Here is a 16703-nt window from a genome sequence, read left to right on the forward strand (position 1 = left end):
GACCCGGCATGAGGTTTTGAGACATAAGTCCTCCAATAAGGCCACACCTTCTAACCCTTCCCAAACAGGTCTAGCATCTAGGGACCAAGCATTCACCTATATGAGCCTGTAGGGCCATTCCCATTCAAACCCCCACAGAGACTAACTTAGAAGAACACAGTGAGTCCCACCACACCCTCAGTGCCATCTGCTGCCCCCAGGCGCTGCTCGAACGTGGTTGGAGACGACAGGCTGGCCTGACTTCCTCAGTCTTCCTCCCCATTGACTTTCTGTCACTCTTCGTATCCACGGAAGCCTGAACCACTGAGAGAGACTGAAAAAGCTGGAGTTTGAGGCTGGCCACTTTGGGGGACCTACAGACATCAAGAAATGTCACCATGCTGAGCTTTCCACCGGGCTCTAGCAGTGGTCTATGTGGACCCCGTGAGAAACACGGGCATTTTGTCTGCAGGCAGCACTTTGACGATGCTCTCAGACATGCACTCAAAGGCACACTGGGAGGGCACTGACGGCGTATCAGAGTGAGTGGGCTGGAGCGTCTGGGGACTGCTGTCTGGGGACAGTTTGGACTTTCGTGATAGACACACGACCTAACAGTGAATTAATCAAGACATTAGGGTTGTTACCACCGCTGCCCCTCCTCCTGTCCTCCCTCCCCTCCTCTCCCCCCCTAACTCCCACTCCTTCTTTTCCTTCTTCTTCTATATAAAAGTACAATATAGCGACTAGGGAGATGACTCAATGGGCAAGTGCCTGCTGTGTACCTCTCAGGACCCGACCCAGATGCCCAGACCCCACATAAAGCCAGACACATCCCACATCCGTAATCACAGTATTCCTGGGCAGAAATGGGAGGCAAAGGAGGAGTCTCCAGAAGCTTCAGAACCAACTAGTCTGGTGTATGCAGCATCAAATAACAAGAAACTCTGCCTCAAGCTAGGTGGAAGGTGAGGTTGTCTCCTGGCTGCCAAATGCATGCACCTGCACTCACACACAGACACACACACACACACACACACACACATATAAACACACACTTACTCGCTCACATACACACATTACCACACACTCACACATACACACACACTCACATACATTCTCTCTCACATACACACATGACCACACATGAACACACTCTCTCACACACACACACACACACACCTCACAGCAGTCTGATCGCGGTCCTGGACTGCTTCTTATTGGTCTGTTCTCTTCTTACCAAATGGCCCAGCACACATGGACAGAACTGGCATATCACCACAGCTCACGTGGACTGAGCTGGCATCACCACGGCTCACGTGGACTGAGATGACATTACCACGGCTCACGTGGACTAAGACATCACCACTCACATGGACTGAGTTGGTGCATCACCACATCCCAGGATGGATAAACGTGGAAGGAAGGGATGTGATTCAGGATCAGAGTCAGAACCACACATCTGTGCCCAGAGCTCTCTCATGGCCCCTGCTCTGCCTAGTGCCGCTTGCTCCACATACTCAGCTGATATGGCCCTCACATGCCAGGCAGCTTGCTCAATGTGTCAATGTTGTCTTTATGACTCCTTAAAGGCTAATCATGGATTGTGTAGCTGGTGTGGGAAGTCCTTCTATGTATGTGTTGCTTTTATGGTCAATAAAGAAACTGCTTTTGGCCAATGGCTTAACAGGGAGACGCCATGTAGCTGCCCACAGGAGACAGATGCCTTCACCAGAGCCCACTGGAACCTTGTCAGTAAGTCACAGCCATGTGGTGATACACAGAATAATAGAAATGGGTTAATTTAAGGTATAAGAGTTAGCCAGAAATATGCTTAAGCTATTGGCCAAACTGTATTGCAATTAATACAGATTTCTGTGTGATTATTTTGAGTCAGGGCAGCTGGAAAATGAACTAGCAGCCTTTCCCCAACATGTAGCTCTTTGCCCAGAATCTAGACATCAGGTTGTAACTGGCTGCAAGAAAAGTAGGAAATGTCTTTTAAATATTTATTTTTATTTTATGTACATGTTTACCTGCACCTGTAAATGTGTGCTCTGTGTATGCAGTGCCCTCAGAGGTCAGAAAAAGGTATTGAGTCCCCTGTATTGCATTTGTAGATGGTTGTGAGCCACCATGTAGGTCACGGGACTCCAACTCTGCAAGAGAAGCAGGTGCTCTTTGCGGTGGCAGCCTCTCCTGTCCCTGGAAGCTTTATTTCTCTTCCGTATGATCAGAGGTCCAGCTAAAATCTGGGGAGAAGAGACATTGGGAACAATGAACAGCCTGCACCATGTTACCTTCCAGGAGCCTGGAACCTGGTGGGAAAGAACAGAATACTGCCCAATTCAGCATCTCACCTCTAAGTTCAGAGGGTGACAGACTTCAGAGATGGGAACCAAGGGAAGATCTAGCTGTCTACCATGGAAGAGTGTACTTTCAATGTCTACTCAAGAGCTCAGTGTGAAGCTGAAACCAAATATCTCCCAGGCTCCAGGGGCATGGGACAGAACTAGGTCCTGCTCATCATTTACTGAAGAGGGGTGAATGTGAGGGTCAGAGTTCTTAAGATGTCCCCAAAATATTTCTAGCCTATGTTTAGCCTACATGCTACTGCAAAGGGATCTTATGATGGCCCCTTTTATAGGGACTCTAAGATAGGAAAACTCTGGGTTATCTGGTGTGGGATTTTTCTCCATATGCTGGGAATGTGTTTTGTTAATGAATAAAGCTGATCTGGTTCTGTAACAGGGCAGACTAGAGTGAGGCAAAAATTCTAAGCAGAGACAGAGGAGAAAGTAGGCAGAGCCGGGTAGACGCCATGTAGGGCTAAAGGAGGCAGATGCCCAAGAACCTTACCAGTAAACTATAAACCTCGTAGTAAAATATAAAACAATAAAACTGGGTTCATTTAAAATATAAGAGCTATCTACCAAGTAATCTAAGTGATTGGCCAAGTAGTGTTGTAATTAATATAGTTTCTGTGTAATTATTTCCCAGTCTGGGCTGCTGGGAAATAAACGAGCAGTCTCTGCCTACAGTTATCTCCTGAGGCTGGTGTAATGCCCTGAACAGAAAAAACGGGAAACAAGACACAGAGCATGGAAATCCCTGATGTGGGATTCGCCTCTGTTTGTTGTGAATATCACTGGTGAATAAAGAAACTGCCTTGGCCTGTTAGCGCAGACCTTAGATAGGTGGGGAAAACTAAACTGAATGCTGGAAGAAAGAAGGTGGAATGGGGAGAAGCCATGGAGCTCCACCAGAGACAGATGCCAGAACATTACCCAGTCATGTGGCAATATATAGATTACTAGAAATGGTTTAAATTAATATGTAAGAGTTAGCCAATAAGAAGCTAGAGCTAATAGGCCAAGCAGTGATTTAATTAATAGAGTTCCAGTGTGGTTATTTTAGGTCTGAGCTGCCGGGTGGGCGAGAAACAAACACGCAGCCTTGCCTCATCACAACAAATTGGTGCCAATGTGGCTAACTAAAATCCACTTAAAACCTGAGAAGGTTTGGGAAGGAAGTCTAGACACTAAAAAACAAAGTTTAGCCACAATTATTTTCCTGAATGGGCTTTGCTTGCTGGTGGCATGCTGCGGCTCCTTTAAGAGAGGTTTTCATGATTCAGATCTAGCAGATAAAAAAAGCCATGGTTTAGAAATGCCGGCTATCTGGGCCATGCTGCCAGCACAAGCTCTCTTTCTGGAGGTCTGGCTATGGAGCATTTAAATGGGGTTTTGTGAGCAGAGTGCTTCAACCTGCTTAATGACATGACAGAGACCCACTGTGTACCTGGAACTGGGGCACTATGCATGGCTTGCAGAGGCAGTGAACGGACTTCCCCATCATGTCGAACTAGGCAGAGCAAGCAGGCACCACTGTATTTTCCCTGGTAATGACACCACTTAAGTTCATAAGAAGGACTTAGAATTTTAAAAAGCACTTCTGGTCAGAAAATAATTACAGATATACAATAAAGACAGATTCAGATTTTTAAAAAAGAAACCCTCTAAATGAGACACAGTGTGTTTAAAAAATGTATGTAGGCTTGGTAGAGAGAAGAGAGAAGAAAAAGAATATAGACAGTTATAAAAAGAAGTACAGATATTCATATATTAAAGGAGTAAAGATAATAAAATAAATATTAAAAACTAATAGAGTAAAAAACAAGTAAGCCACATAAAAATGGAATATACACAGAGTGTCTGGATTATGTATATTATTGTGTTTCTTTGAATTTTTTGACGGTGAAGAAGCTAAGTACAGAGAGACATTTCATTGTATGGGCTGCTAAGCTAAACCAACATACATACTTTAAAGGTATCTTGACTTTAAAATTTGGGTCTTTGGATATGCTGCTTTGGAAGAAAAGTTCTTCTATTGTTTTCACAGAGTATGAGAACCTGTGGATTGCTTCTAAACTAATGTCTTTTGATAGACCAAGACCACCAAAAGGTCACTGTAAATACCCTCAAAAATTTACTTCACCCAACAAAGAGTAGGAAGCAGTATGGAGAGAACTATATCAATATTCCCAAGTATTATCTATAAATTTTTGTTTATATTTAAAGCAGGATATGCTATAAAGATTTGCATTAGTATGGATCTTGGTTTTTTTGATACAAATTTAAGGTAAATTTTGTTATATGTGTATTTCTACTCTTGATTAAAGTATTATGTTTGTACTGCTAATTTAAAAATATAATGTATGATTAAGAAATATAGGTTAATAGATAATCATCTATAATAGTCAAGCTTGTAGTCATGTTAGATTTTTTAGATGTACAGAGATATTTCAGTTAGATAGGTATTCTCAAAATCTTTCAGAGACATTCAGAATATAACATTTAAAATATTTAGGAACTCAGGACTTTTCATGACAGTGATCCACATCTGCTCCTGGCAGCACCAATCTACTTCAAGAGGAGAATGGGCATTGAAGAGGCTCCTTATGGAGTTGGTTAGCCGTTTGGGCAAGAAACTGCTCTTGCCTGGACTGCTTGATGTTATGCTATATAAACTGGACATGCAGGACCCACAGAGAAATGACTGCTATATTTGCCTAAAGGTGAGAAAGGTCCTTCGGGGTCCCTGCTTCATAAAAGAGTCTGCAAGACATTCTTCAGGACATAGGAGAAAGTGACTGAAACTGCCAATACAGGTGGAACTGTCTTTGAAATTTCCTGCTTCATGGAGAAGTCTTCTGGATATTATGGGCCTGTAGGCTGAATATGGATGCTCCAATGATACAGATGAACTTGGGGAGACTGTCCAGGTAGCGAGATGTCTCTGTCAATTCTAGAGTTTTGGAAGTTGCTTAAAATGCACTTCCTGTTTACTTAGGTAATATTGTCCTTCTGTAGTCTTTGATATAGTTGAAGAATAGATATAGTTTTCCTTAGTCATGATAAAAGATAAAATATATATAAATATTGCAACTATTTTTCTTGCTTGATAACTGTTTTGTTATATGTAATTTGACTGTGTTACAGTTAAAACCTTCTTTTTCATTTAACCAGAAATGGGGAGGTGATGTGGGATTCTCCTCTGTATACTGTGAATACCATTGGTGAATAAAGAAACTGCCTTGGCCTGTTGATAGGGCAGAACTTAGATATGTGGGGAAAACTAAACTGAATGCTGGGAGAAAGGAGGCAGAGTGGGGAGAAGACATGTAGCCCCACCAGAGACAGACATCAGAACTTTACCCTGTAAGCCACAGCCATGTGGTGATACACAGATTACTAGAAATGGGTTAAGTTAATATGTAAGAGCTAGCCAACAAGAAGCTAGAGCTAATAGGCCAAGCAGTGATTTAATTTATACAGTTTCTGTGTGGTTATTTAAGGTCTGAGTTGCCAGGCGGCTGGAAAATGAACAAGCGGCCTCCTCACAACAAAGCTCTCGTCACTGCTGACTGCCTTCTTGGTGGAGCCAGAAGGCAACAGTGTGGCCTCCAGAAGCTGATGTCTCCTGGTCCATGGTTAGTAAGAAAAAAGACTTCAGTCCAAGAAGTACCTGGAACTGATTTTATCCAACAGCCTAAAGACCTGGGAGCATCTTCCTCTGAGAGTCTCTGGAAAAGGAGATGGATGTCCCCTTCTCAGCTTAGGGAGAGAGTTGGTTCAGAGAGCCACTGAGGTACTTTCTAACACAGTGGCCTGGGTTCAGGGTTTCAGGGGTAAACAAGACAGGCCCCACTTGAGAATTCTAGTAAGAAGGTTACTGTGGATGGAGAGAACTGGACAGCCGTTTCTGGATGAATACAGGATACCGAAACCCAGAAAAACCTTAAAGAAAAGAAGTTTATTGACTTCTCAGGGTGGAAGGTTCCAGGGCATGGTACCACCCTGAGGCATCATGTTGGCAGGGATGCCTTCAAAATTGGTGACCTGGCAAGACCATGGAGGGTCTAGGTTTTACCTTAATCTCTTAAGCATGGACCAGGATTCTCTGAAAATTGCATTGATTCCTCCCAAGCGACACAATCTAGAAACCCAACTACTTGCCATGGGTCCCCAGCTCCCAGCACCTCCCTGGGTGACCAGTGTTCCAACAAACAAGCCTTGGGGACCACACTCAGCTGTACCTCAGTCATGGCTGGCTCCTTTCAGTCGGGGGCGTAGTACTTGCTGGCCCTTGCTGAAGCAGGGAGGGGGGTTGGGAATCTGTGGACTGTCACGATGGCCGTCTGTCTGTACTCCAAAGCCAGGCTGAGCATCACTATGTGAGAGGGCTCTGCAGCAGTCCTCAGCCTACTTGGGGGCCTTCTAAGGAGGTCATAAAGAAACTTAGCCACTGGAAATAAAAAAGGTGACCCTGGGAAACAAGTTACCTCACGCTAGAGTGTTGGTCACCCTGCAGTGGCCTTGTGGTACCGATGCTCAAGCCTGGGACCTGAGACCTAACAGACTGGAAACTCTGTAAGGAAAGAGCAGGGGACCAGAGTGGCGCTCTGGCTCTGGTCGACATGGTGAATTAGTACCCTTCTCTGAGTCTCCGTTTCCGGAGCTGTGAAGGGAAGGGAGCAGGGAAGAGGAGTTTAGAAGTGTCCTTGAATTTTACTGCTCATGCGTGTGAGAATTCCTCACTTGTATCATGAACCTTTGTCTGTGCTTGCCCTGCACCCAGACCTGCACCTGGAACCATCAATCAACCCTTTCTGTATAGTTTTCCTTCTTGACAACTGCTAGACAGAGACTCACCCGGGCCCCTCAGTCAGTCCACAGGGAGGGCTGTCTGGCTCGGCTGAGACGGGGCTATATACAGAGCTGCGTTGCATTTTATTCCTGAAATCATCTTGGAAATTGACTTGGGGTGAAGGTCTGATGGGTACATGTGTTTTCCTACTGAAAAAATAAGCATAGAAACTGCCGAGACTACCCTGCCACAGTCATGTGAGACCAGAGGTTGAATGCCACCTAACATATCGCCTGAGCAGCTGGTCTCAGTCAGAAGCACAAGGGGCCACTGTCTGGCTTTGGGGGTGGCAGCACAGTAGTCCTTTAGCCTGGTGAGTCCTAGGCCTGTGTCCATGGGGCCAGCAAGCTGGAAGCAGCCTACCACCTCCTCCCCAGCTCATCAACTGCTGAAGGCTAAGATCAGGATTTATGGAGAACTTGACTTAACCCATTAGCCCGGCGATCTGGAGATTTAAACTGAGTAGGAACAAGAGATAGCAATGTGGTTCAGTGATTAAAGTGCTCACCTAGTCATCATGAGGACCTGAGCTCAATCCCCAGAATCCAGGTAAAAAGCTGGGCAGGGAGGTGCACACTTACCATTCAACACCAGGAAGGCAGAAATAAGTATGTCCTTGGGACTCCTTGACGAGCCAGCTTAGCCCTACTCCACAGTGAGAGACTCTGCCTCAAACACACAGTGTCTGAGGAATAAATGATACCTGAGGTTGAACTCTGGCCTCCACTTGCATTTGCACGCACATACTTGCGTACACACACACACATGCATGTAGATACACATAAACGTGTGCAAGCACACATACAACAAATTAGGAAGAAGACAAGATGTCCATTTCAGTAGGGGCACATGAGAAAAGACATTTCCGGGTGACATGCCACCACACCCATGGAGAATAAGTAAAGGCACGGAACCGCTCCACACATGCAAAGGAAGACAGATAAGACATGTGGCAGCGCTTATCCTATCAGAGCAGCAGCAAAGTACAGCCTGCCCCAGGTGCACCTACCCAGGAAAGGTGAGGCACAAAAAGGGCTTCTGCCCTGTGGACTGTGTGTCATGTAATATCAAAGTTTAATGTGCAAAACATCCCCCACGGGTTCACGTGTGTGAATGCTTGGCTCCCAGCTCTTCAGGAAGGTTCTGAAACCTTTGAGAAGTGGGGCCCAGCTAGAGCAAGCAGATCTCTGATGGCCTGGCGTTGGGCCTCATGTACTCTTTCCTGCATCACTTGCCGGTCCCCTGAGACATGAGCAAGCAAGCCACCCACTCCAGCTGCCACAGATGTGGCTGTCCACAATGGACCACATCCTCGCAAAGCATGAGCCAATGTAAGTCTTTGCTCTGTGAGTTGTTTCTCCTGTGTTTGGTCACAACAGCAAGGAAAGCAATTCACGCACAGGGTGAGCTTTGGGGGGACCAGGGTGTCAACACCACCACTGTGATTAACCATGGAGATGGTTTGCTGGTGTCAGACACTTGCCAAGATAGAGAGGAGAGAAGGAGAAACTTCCAACTGAGGCCTGCTTGGCTAGGGATGGCCATCATATAGTGGAACACAAGGCAGCCATTGAAAATGCTGATAAAACATTGCCTTTTTGTTGTTATTACTTAGAAAGATGTCTCTATCATATTATTGAGCAAAAAGAAAAAAATAAGGAAAAAAATCCAACAAGTTACAAAACAGCACAGGACGATGTTCCCATTTATACCAAATTACTCCCACAATGGGGCATGCGTGTGCCCACACAGCGAGACACCGGAGCAGCAGCGGACCAACGCTACCCTACGCGGAAAGAACCAGAGGGGTTTTAATTTTCATCTTTATGCTTTCCTGTGCAGTTTGAGTTCTTTACAATGATCATGCATCATTTTTATAATCAGAAAAAGTACAATAAAAACCATTTCCATTTTAAAAGAAGGGAACAAACTTAATGGAGCACAAACAGCACCATTTGCCATGGGCTCTCGCCAGGCCTGGTGGGAGATCAGCCTGAAGGGCCATTTATTGCTCAAGGGTAGGTCATGCCTCACACTTCCCTGCAGTTGCTTGGGGGCCCTCTACCCTACCCCTCTCCCAAGATTTTGCCCATATAGAAAAACAGGACTCCCTGTTCTAAGCCGGGGACTGTGAAGTGGAAAAGGAACATGACTCAGACCACCGTTGGGCACGGAACGGAAGAAATACCTTGATACCAGGGCCTCTGAAAACAGCCCAGTTAGTGGGCATGGGAAGCCATGATCTTTCTGTCAATCAAAGTATGGGGTGCCTCTTTTTAGGTGTCTCAGAAACCCCTGTGTTGGCTCACATGTAAGTTAGTGTGTGGGGACTGAAGTCTGGGCATCATCTCAAGGGTTGAATACTGCCAGTGTCATTAGCTCGAGTCATGTCTCTTCAGGACTTTTGGACTCTACCTAAAAGGCAATTTTAAGAAGGAAAGTGGTGACCCCAGTGGGTGACAGAAAGTTACAGTAAAGAAGAAGAAACAGAAGGTAAAAAAAGTAGACCCCACTGTGAGCACATCACTGCGAGGATCTTGTTCCCTGGGAGATGTCACATGGGAAGACTCAGAAACACTTCCTATTTACTGAGTTCCTACAGTGTACCACATGGGTTCTCTCTATTTGGACCTCACAGCAACCTGAAATGAGCAACTAAGCAGCTCCAGAGATGAGTGACAGCTAAAGTCATGTGACAAGTACAAGCTGGAGCATAACTCCGAATCCACACCCCAGAGTCCTAGAAACAAAGACTAAAAATCCACCCCCACAGTCCTTATACGATGGGTCCCCATCATATGCATGCATGATGGTCTCCCACAAGCCTCCAAAGCTTGCCTATCTTTACACCCAACAGGGTTCTGGGAGCTTTTTCACCCATGCAATTCCAACTTGGTTTCATCTTTCTGCCAACAGCAGCTCCCGGTGCCACTGTCTGTCTGTAACAAAGAGAGCATCTCGTATCTCTGGAGGAACCATATCCATAAATATCTATGGGCAGGTTCATAAAGCTCAGCTTCTTCATCTAGAGAGAAGGGAGCCAATGGCCTCAAACCTCTTTTTCTGGCTCCTACTGCAACCACATCTTACAGGGAAGGACCCACATCTGGTGCCTCTAATACGGTTTTTGTGTGATTATTTTGGGGCTGAGCAGTCAGAAAACGAACAAGCAGCCTATTACAACAAATTGGCACCCATACATAGGGCTAGATCCATGTAAAATCTGAGAGGACTTGGAAAGGAATTGTAGACACACACACACACACACACACACACACACACACACACACACAAAAGCCAAAAAACAAAGTTTAGCCGCATTTATTTTCCCGAATGGGCTTTGCTTGCTGGCAACATGCTGCGGTTCCTTTAAGAGAGGTTTTCCTGATTCAGTGATAGAAAAAAAAAAAAAGCTGTGGTTTCAAAAGGATGGCTTTCTGGTTCATGGTTCACCAGCACAAACAACTCTGGCTCTTTTGGGAGGTACAGCTATGGAGCACTTGAATTGGGTTTGTGGACCCAGGTACTTGTACGCCTACTTGGGAAAGTAACTGAGACCTTGCCTGTAGCTCAGCAACCCCCCTTCACCTGGGCAGGTGGCAGGATTAGGACTGCCAGGAGTGCACATGCAGGAGAGCATGGCGGATTCCCACCACCATACACAGAGATATTTCTAGGCTGTGCAATGCTCTGCATGGCAGATTTAGCTATTACTCAGATAAAAAAGGGTTTATATGCTGCATGTTCATTCTCAGAGTTAAAGTGCTGAGTGTAGCTCCTACTTGATGGTTCCAGACCAGGCAGCAATGGTACCTCCACCATTTTGAAAGTGGAGAAAGGCAGAGTCAGCATCCAGAGCCGCTGAAACCAGGCTGCTTACCATTTTAAAAGCTCTTCAAGACAGTAAAGAATTATGATAGGACAGATTCAGACATAAAAGACCTCTAAATGAGTCACAGTGTTGGATAAATGCATGTAGGCTTGGAAGAGAGAAGAAAATGAGCATAGAGAGTTATAAAAGGAAGTAAATGGTTTATAAAAATATAAAACAAAGTCTTTAAAGAGACAGAGTACAGACAGCCATAGATTAAAGTAGTAAAGATAGTAAAATAAATATTAAACTTGTATAAAAAGTAATAGAATAATAAAAGTAAGCCACATAAAGATGGACTATACACAGAGAGTCTGGATTATGTATATTATTGTGTTTTCTTTGAATTTTTTGATTATGCAGGAGCTAAGCAACCAACATATATACTTTAAAGGTATCTTGATGTCAGAATTTGAGTCTGAGGATATGTTGCTTTGTAAAAGATGTTCTTCTTTTGTTTCCACAAAAGATGGACCCTGTGGGTTGATTCCAGGTTAATGTGGTTTGATGCACCAAGACCCCCTGAAAGGTCACCATGAACACCCCCAAAAAATTACTTTGCCCAATAAACAGCAGGAAGAAGTTTGGACAGAGCTACACCAATATTTTCAAATATTGTCTATAAATGTTTATTTACATTTAAAGTATGTCCAGAACGTGACCAAATCTTGTTAAACTCTTATGACCTCTTAGTGCCATGAAGACATATACTTTTACAGATGTGTCCAACCTGAGATTCATAAGCTGCATACTCCCCAGGATAGCTACAAATCACACACACACACACAAAGAAAAAAACATAAGCTTTCTTGGAACACTGAGGTTTTGTTGATTTATTTAAATAGCTTGATTGCACAGCTCTTGGGCATAGATTTTGTGAACAATGATGCCATGCTGATGTTTCAAAAGGTTGGGCACATCTGTTGGCCTGTAGGTGGCCACAAAGACTATGGGGCATAGCCAAGGTCAATAGGGCTCATGCATTCTGCCCACTGGCTTCCTCTTATGTCCTCCTCACTAGCCTGCCACCCCCTAGACCTCCCAGTGCGGCATTAGGCCCTCTCCAGCTCTGCGTGGCTTCCTCCTCTTCTTCTGCCTTCTCTCCCACTGGGTTTTGCTCAGGTGATCGCTCTTCAGAGAGACCTTTCCCAGCTGCTGACCTCAAAAATCCTCCAAGGACTGATGAGAAAGGAAGAAAAGTGGAGGTGGCCCAGATGTGACTATAGTCGTTGGCCGTAGCTCATCAGATCTAACCATTCAATCCAGTTGAGCAGGTTACCACATGGAATTACACCAGGTTGAAACGTGACATACACAATCAAGAGCCTCCCCCACCAGTGTCCCTCTCCCTTTCCTTTGATCGTTAGTGTTGTCAGCTTGACAGAGCTAGAGTTACCTAGGAGACCAGCCTCTGAGCACACCCATGCCTGATTATCTAGATTAAGTGAATTGAGCTGGGGCCATTCCAATGCCTGGGGCCTGGACTATAACACGTGAAGAAGGGGAACAAATCAACAGCATGTGTTCCTTGCTCTCTGCTTCCCAATTGTGGAAGCATGTGACCAGCTGGGTCAAGGTCCTGTACCTCAATGTCCTCACCATGACAGACTGGACCCTAAGCAGTGATCCCAAGCCTGAACAGACTCTTTCCTGTCTCGGTCAGATGCTTTTATCAAAACATTTTATCGCAGCAACAGGAAAAGATATTTCCAAAAAAAAAAAAAAAAAAAAAAAAGTAAAAACAGAAAACATTTTTGTTGAGACTGAGTCTCGGGTAACCCAGACGAGCCTTGGGCTGCTGGTCCTCCTGCCTCCACCTCCCGAGTGCTGGGATTGTAGGCATGTGCACCACACTCAGCTTGTGTGACTCTAAACATGAAACCTAGGACTTTTAACATCCTACTCTGGCCCAGCCTCACCCTGAGTGACAGTCCTCGTGATTTGCCTTACCCTTTCTGTTGGGGTTTGCTTTTTAAGATAAGGCCTCTCACTCTGCAGCCCAGACTACCCTCAAAATCAGTCTTCTTGGGATGATAGGTGTGTGCTGCCATGACCCACTTCATCTGTTGCTTGGTGTCTGTCCTCAGCCCCACACATGTGTATCCATGCACACAGGCGCTTGTGGTGTTCTTCCTGGGCCCCGTGACCCACAGACGGCAGGAGCCAAACACTGACTGTGGACTCTGCAGCTCCTGTCCCTGCCTTGGTGCCTGACTGCTTGGGGAGCACGGAAGTCTCTGCCCCCATCTTGCCTGGGCTAGAAAGTCAGTTCACACTCAGATCCACTCACCTGGCAACTGATTTGGTACTCAGGGAAGTGGCAGACACCACAGTCACCAGAAAGCGACGGCCTGCTCTGGAAGCCACTCTCTGCTACAAAAGTCCCAGGATCAGAGCACAACGCATCCCAAGTAAGGTGTCAAAACAGACACAAAATGAGGCCCGTGTGCTGAGCATGGAAGGAGTGAGCACCAGGCACACAGGGAACTGAGAGTCAGAACCTAAACCACAGACATGTTAGAACAGCAGAGGAAGATCAAAAACCTAGGTGGCTTGAAGAGACAGGGCCAGGCAGGACAAGGACTTGGAACCCTCCCCAGGAAAGAAGGATGCCTCAGGAAGGTTTGTCCATGACCAGGGTGAACTCTGAACAACACTCACTTAGGAAGGATGGCAAGGCGGGGAATGAGAATGAAAGGCTGGCACCCAAGGGACGGCTGTGACTGGGCTTGGGAGAAGGGGTAGAGAGCTGGGATTGGTAGCAAAGGCCTATAGTCCAAGCAATCTAGAAACTGAGGCAGGAGAATTGCTACATGGTGAATACCAGAACAAGCGAAGCTACCCAGAAAGACCCTATGTCAAACAAACAGACAAGAAAGAAAGGGAGGGAGGGAGGGAAGGAGAGAGAGAGAGAGAGAGAGAGAGCATGTAGATGTAAAAGGGGGGCTAAGAAACAAACACATTGAAAATCTTCTTGAAGGGCAGAGCCGGTGGAATGAACCTGGTGGACTCCACGTAAGACACGAACTAGAGATCACAATCAGAATTCACTCCAAAAGTCTTGCATGCAGAACCGGACACAGCACTGGAATGGACTCAAACAGTGAACCTGTGGGTGTGGAAGCTCCCTGCAGAGGAATAAAGACTAAAGACAGCTGCAGCAAGGAGAGGCCCAAGATCAAGCAGAAACCTGGAGTCTAGCACGTAAGAAGCCAGGAAAGCCTTAATCCCTATATGTCATGAGAGAAGGCCAGGAGAAGTTGTCATCGACACAGCAACATGGAGACACAGAAGAGGAGAGACCAGCGGAGTGACCTCTAAGGTGGTGGAGAATCCAAATCTGGCACCTGGGGGACTAAACACTTCCACGCTCAATGTGTAATCCAGCCCTGGGAAGACAGAGATAGAGGAACTGCAAGTTTGAGGTCATCTTGGTGTACATAATGAGTCCAAAGCCAGCCTAATCTACATAGCAGCATCCAGTTCCAAACAAACCAAGGACAGGGGCATAGCTTAGTGGCAGAGTGCTTACCTGACACGCTATGTTCAATTCCCAGGGATCACAACCCAAAAAATGTTTCTAGGAAAACAGAGGGACCAATTGTGTTTAAGGTCACAGAGTGCAGACCTGGTCTGCAGTGGTATCTGGCCTCCTGTGAGCTCACCCTTGAAAATGAGGTGGGATGAGAGCTGAGAGGAATGGGGACAGAGAAGGGTTAATTCTTTGGAGAGAACAAAATAAGAGAGTAGCCAAAGAAACACAGAATCGAGATAGGAGAGATTCCCTCTCTAGAAATGATAGAAATAACAGCAAACTACAATTACCCTGGGGGGGGGGGGTGTCCTGGGGGGGTGCAGTTGGGAGGGGCAGGGTTAGGGTTGGGGATGGAGCAGGATGAGCAAAGAGGGAGGTGCTTTTGTGCCTGGAGAGGCTGGTGGAAGACAGGAAAAACACAGACCAGTAAGAAATTGCATTTCCTAAAAACATCCACTCCATTCTCCAGCACTGAAGTGTGTTCTGCCAGCTGGGGGCTTGAACAGAAGGAACACTTGCTGAATATTTGTTGATGGATTGATTTTCAAGAATGACTCCCACTGAGCTTGAACACACTGAGGGTCGTCGATAATTGGGAACGTCTCTCTGTATCCACCGTGAGAGCCAGGGTCCATGACATTCGCTAGCTCGCTCTCCCCTGGCTCTGTCCATCCCACAGCCCAGCCTCCACCTTAATTAGCACCTCAGAATTGGTGAGGCTTGAATTAATGAGATTTCCCTGCGCTCACAGCTCAAGGTTAAAATCGATGCCGTACCCAAATGGGAGGCAATGAAAAGTGGTTTGGCACCGCAGAAAGTCCCTTCAAGGCCTGCTGGGCCTCCATCTTTCCAAACATTGCTCAATTCTGGCCTACCGTGAGACTTTACAATCCACACAGACGGTGCCTTCCTCTCTCTCCTGGGGGGAGCTGAGCCCACTGTTGTCAAAACCAGAGTTCCCCTCAGTAGGCTTGTCAGACAGAAAAACATGCCCCTGCCGTGGGGCTTCCCAGACGACAGGCATCCTGGGAAATATCAAGGAGTAGATCCCAGCCACCTGCCACCCCACCCACCCAGTCCTTCCCCTCTCTCTCCCTCTCTCTCTTCCCCCTCTCTCTGTTTCTCTCCCTCCTCTCTGTCTCTCTCCCTCCTCTCTCTTTCTCTGTCTCTCTCTCTCTCCCTTCCTCTCTCGCTTTCTCTCTCTCCTATTTAGATTCAACGTGTAGTACAGACTGACCTCAGACTCCCAGCAATCCTCCTGCCTCAGCTTTCCACTATTCAGCGAGTACAGGTATGCAGCCCATGCCTGACTTCTGTCAAGCAGCTAGGGTGCTAACACTACAGGTCCAGCCCCGTCCTAAGGACAAGGGCTTCAGGACATTACTCTGCGTGCAGCAGAAACTAGGCCTTCAAAATGGCCAAAGAGGGGTTCTTTTTAGAATGTCACATACACATACCACAGCAGAGCACCCCCAGGGGTGGGAAAGGCAGGGCCTCCATTGCTCCTAGCTGGGACCTGGGACCCTTGCATATTTCTGATCTTGCAACCACAGCTTGTAGACTTTTTGTCCCAGGTCATCACAGTCACAAGACAGCTAATGCCATCACAGTCAGTCAGTGCAGCCAACGGCAAGAGCCTTCCCTGCCATCAGCTCCTGTGCTAGTGCTGTGTGTGCACAGTCGTGTGTGTGTGTGTGTGTGTGTGTGTGTGTGTGTGTGTGTGTGTGTCTGTGAGCAAACATGAGTACACTGGTGTGGGACGCGTGTAGAGACCAGAGGTCAACACAAGTGTCTTTCTCTATGACTCTCAATTTTCTGCTTCTTCTGGCATATGTGCATGCTGTACTGTGCATCCATGTGTATATGTGCTATGTTGTATGTGGAAGGGCACATGTGCTTGTTAATGCGGATTTGTGCCTATGGGAGTGGGTGTGGGGGCAAAGGTCAACTTCAGGTGTCTTCCTCAGCCACTGCCCACTGGCACGGGGAAGCGCTCTGATTCAGCGAGGCTGGCTAAACAATGAAACTTCTGGGCCTCCTGTCTCTGACCTGCCAGGGCTGGGGTTGTTGCTGTGAGCTACTAACTCCGACTTCTTATGTGGGTCCTGA

Source organism: Myodes glareolus, chromosome 10 (assembly GCF_982192425.1).
Source record: "Myodes glareolus chromosome 10, mMyoGla1.1, whole genome shotgun sequence".
NCBI classification, from domain to species: Eukaryota; Metazoa; Chordata; class Mammalia; order Rodentia; family Cricetidae; genus Myodes; species Myodes glareolus.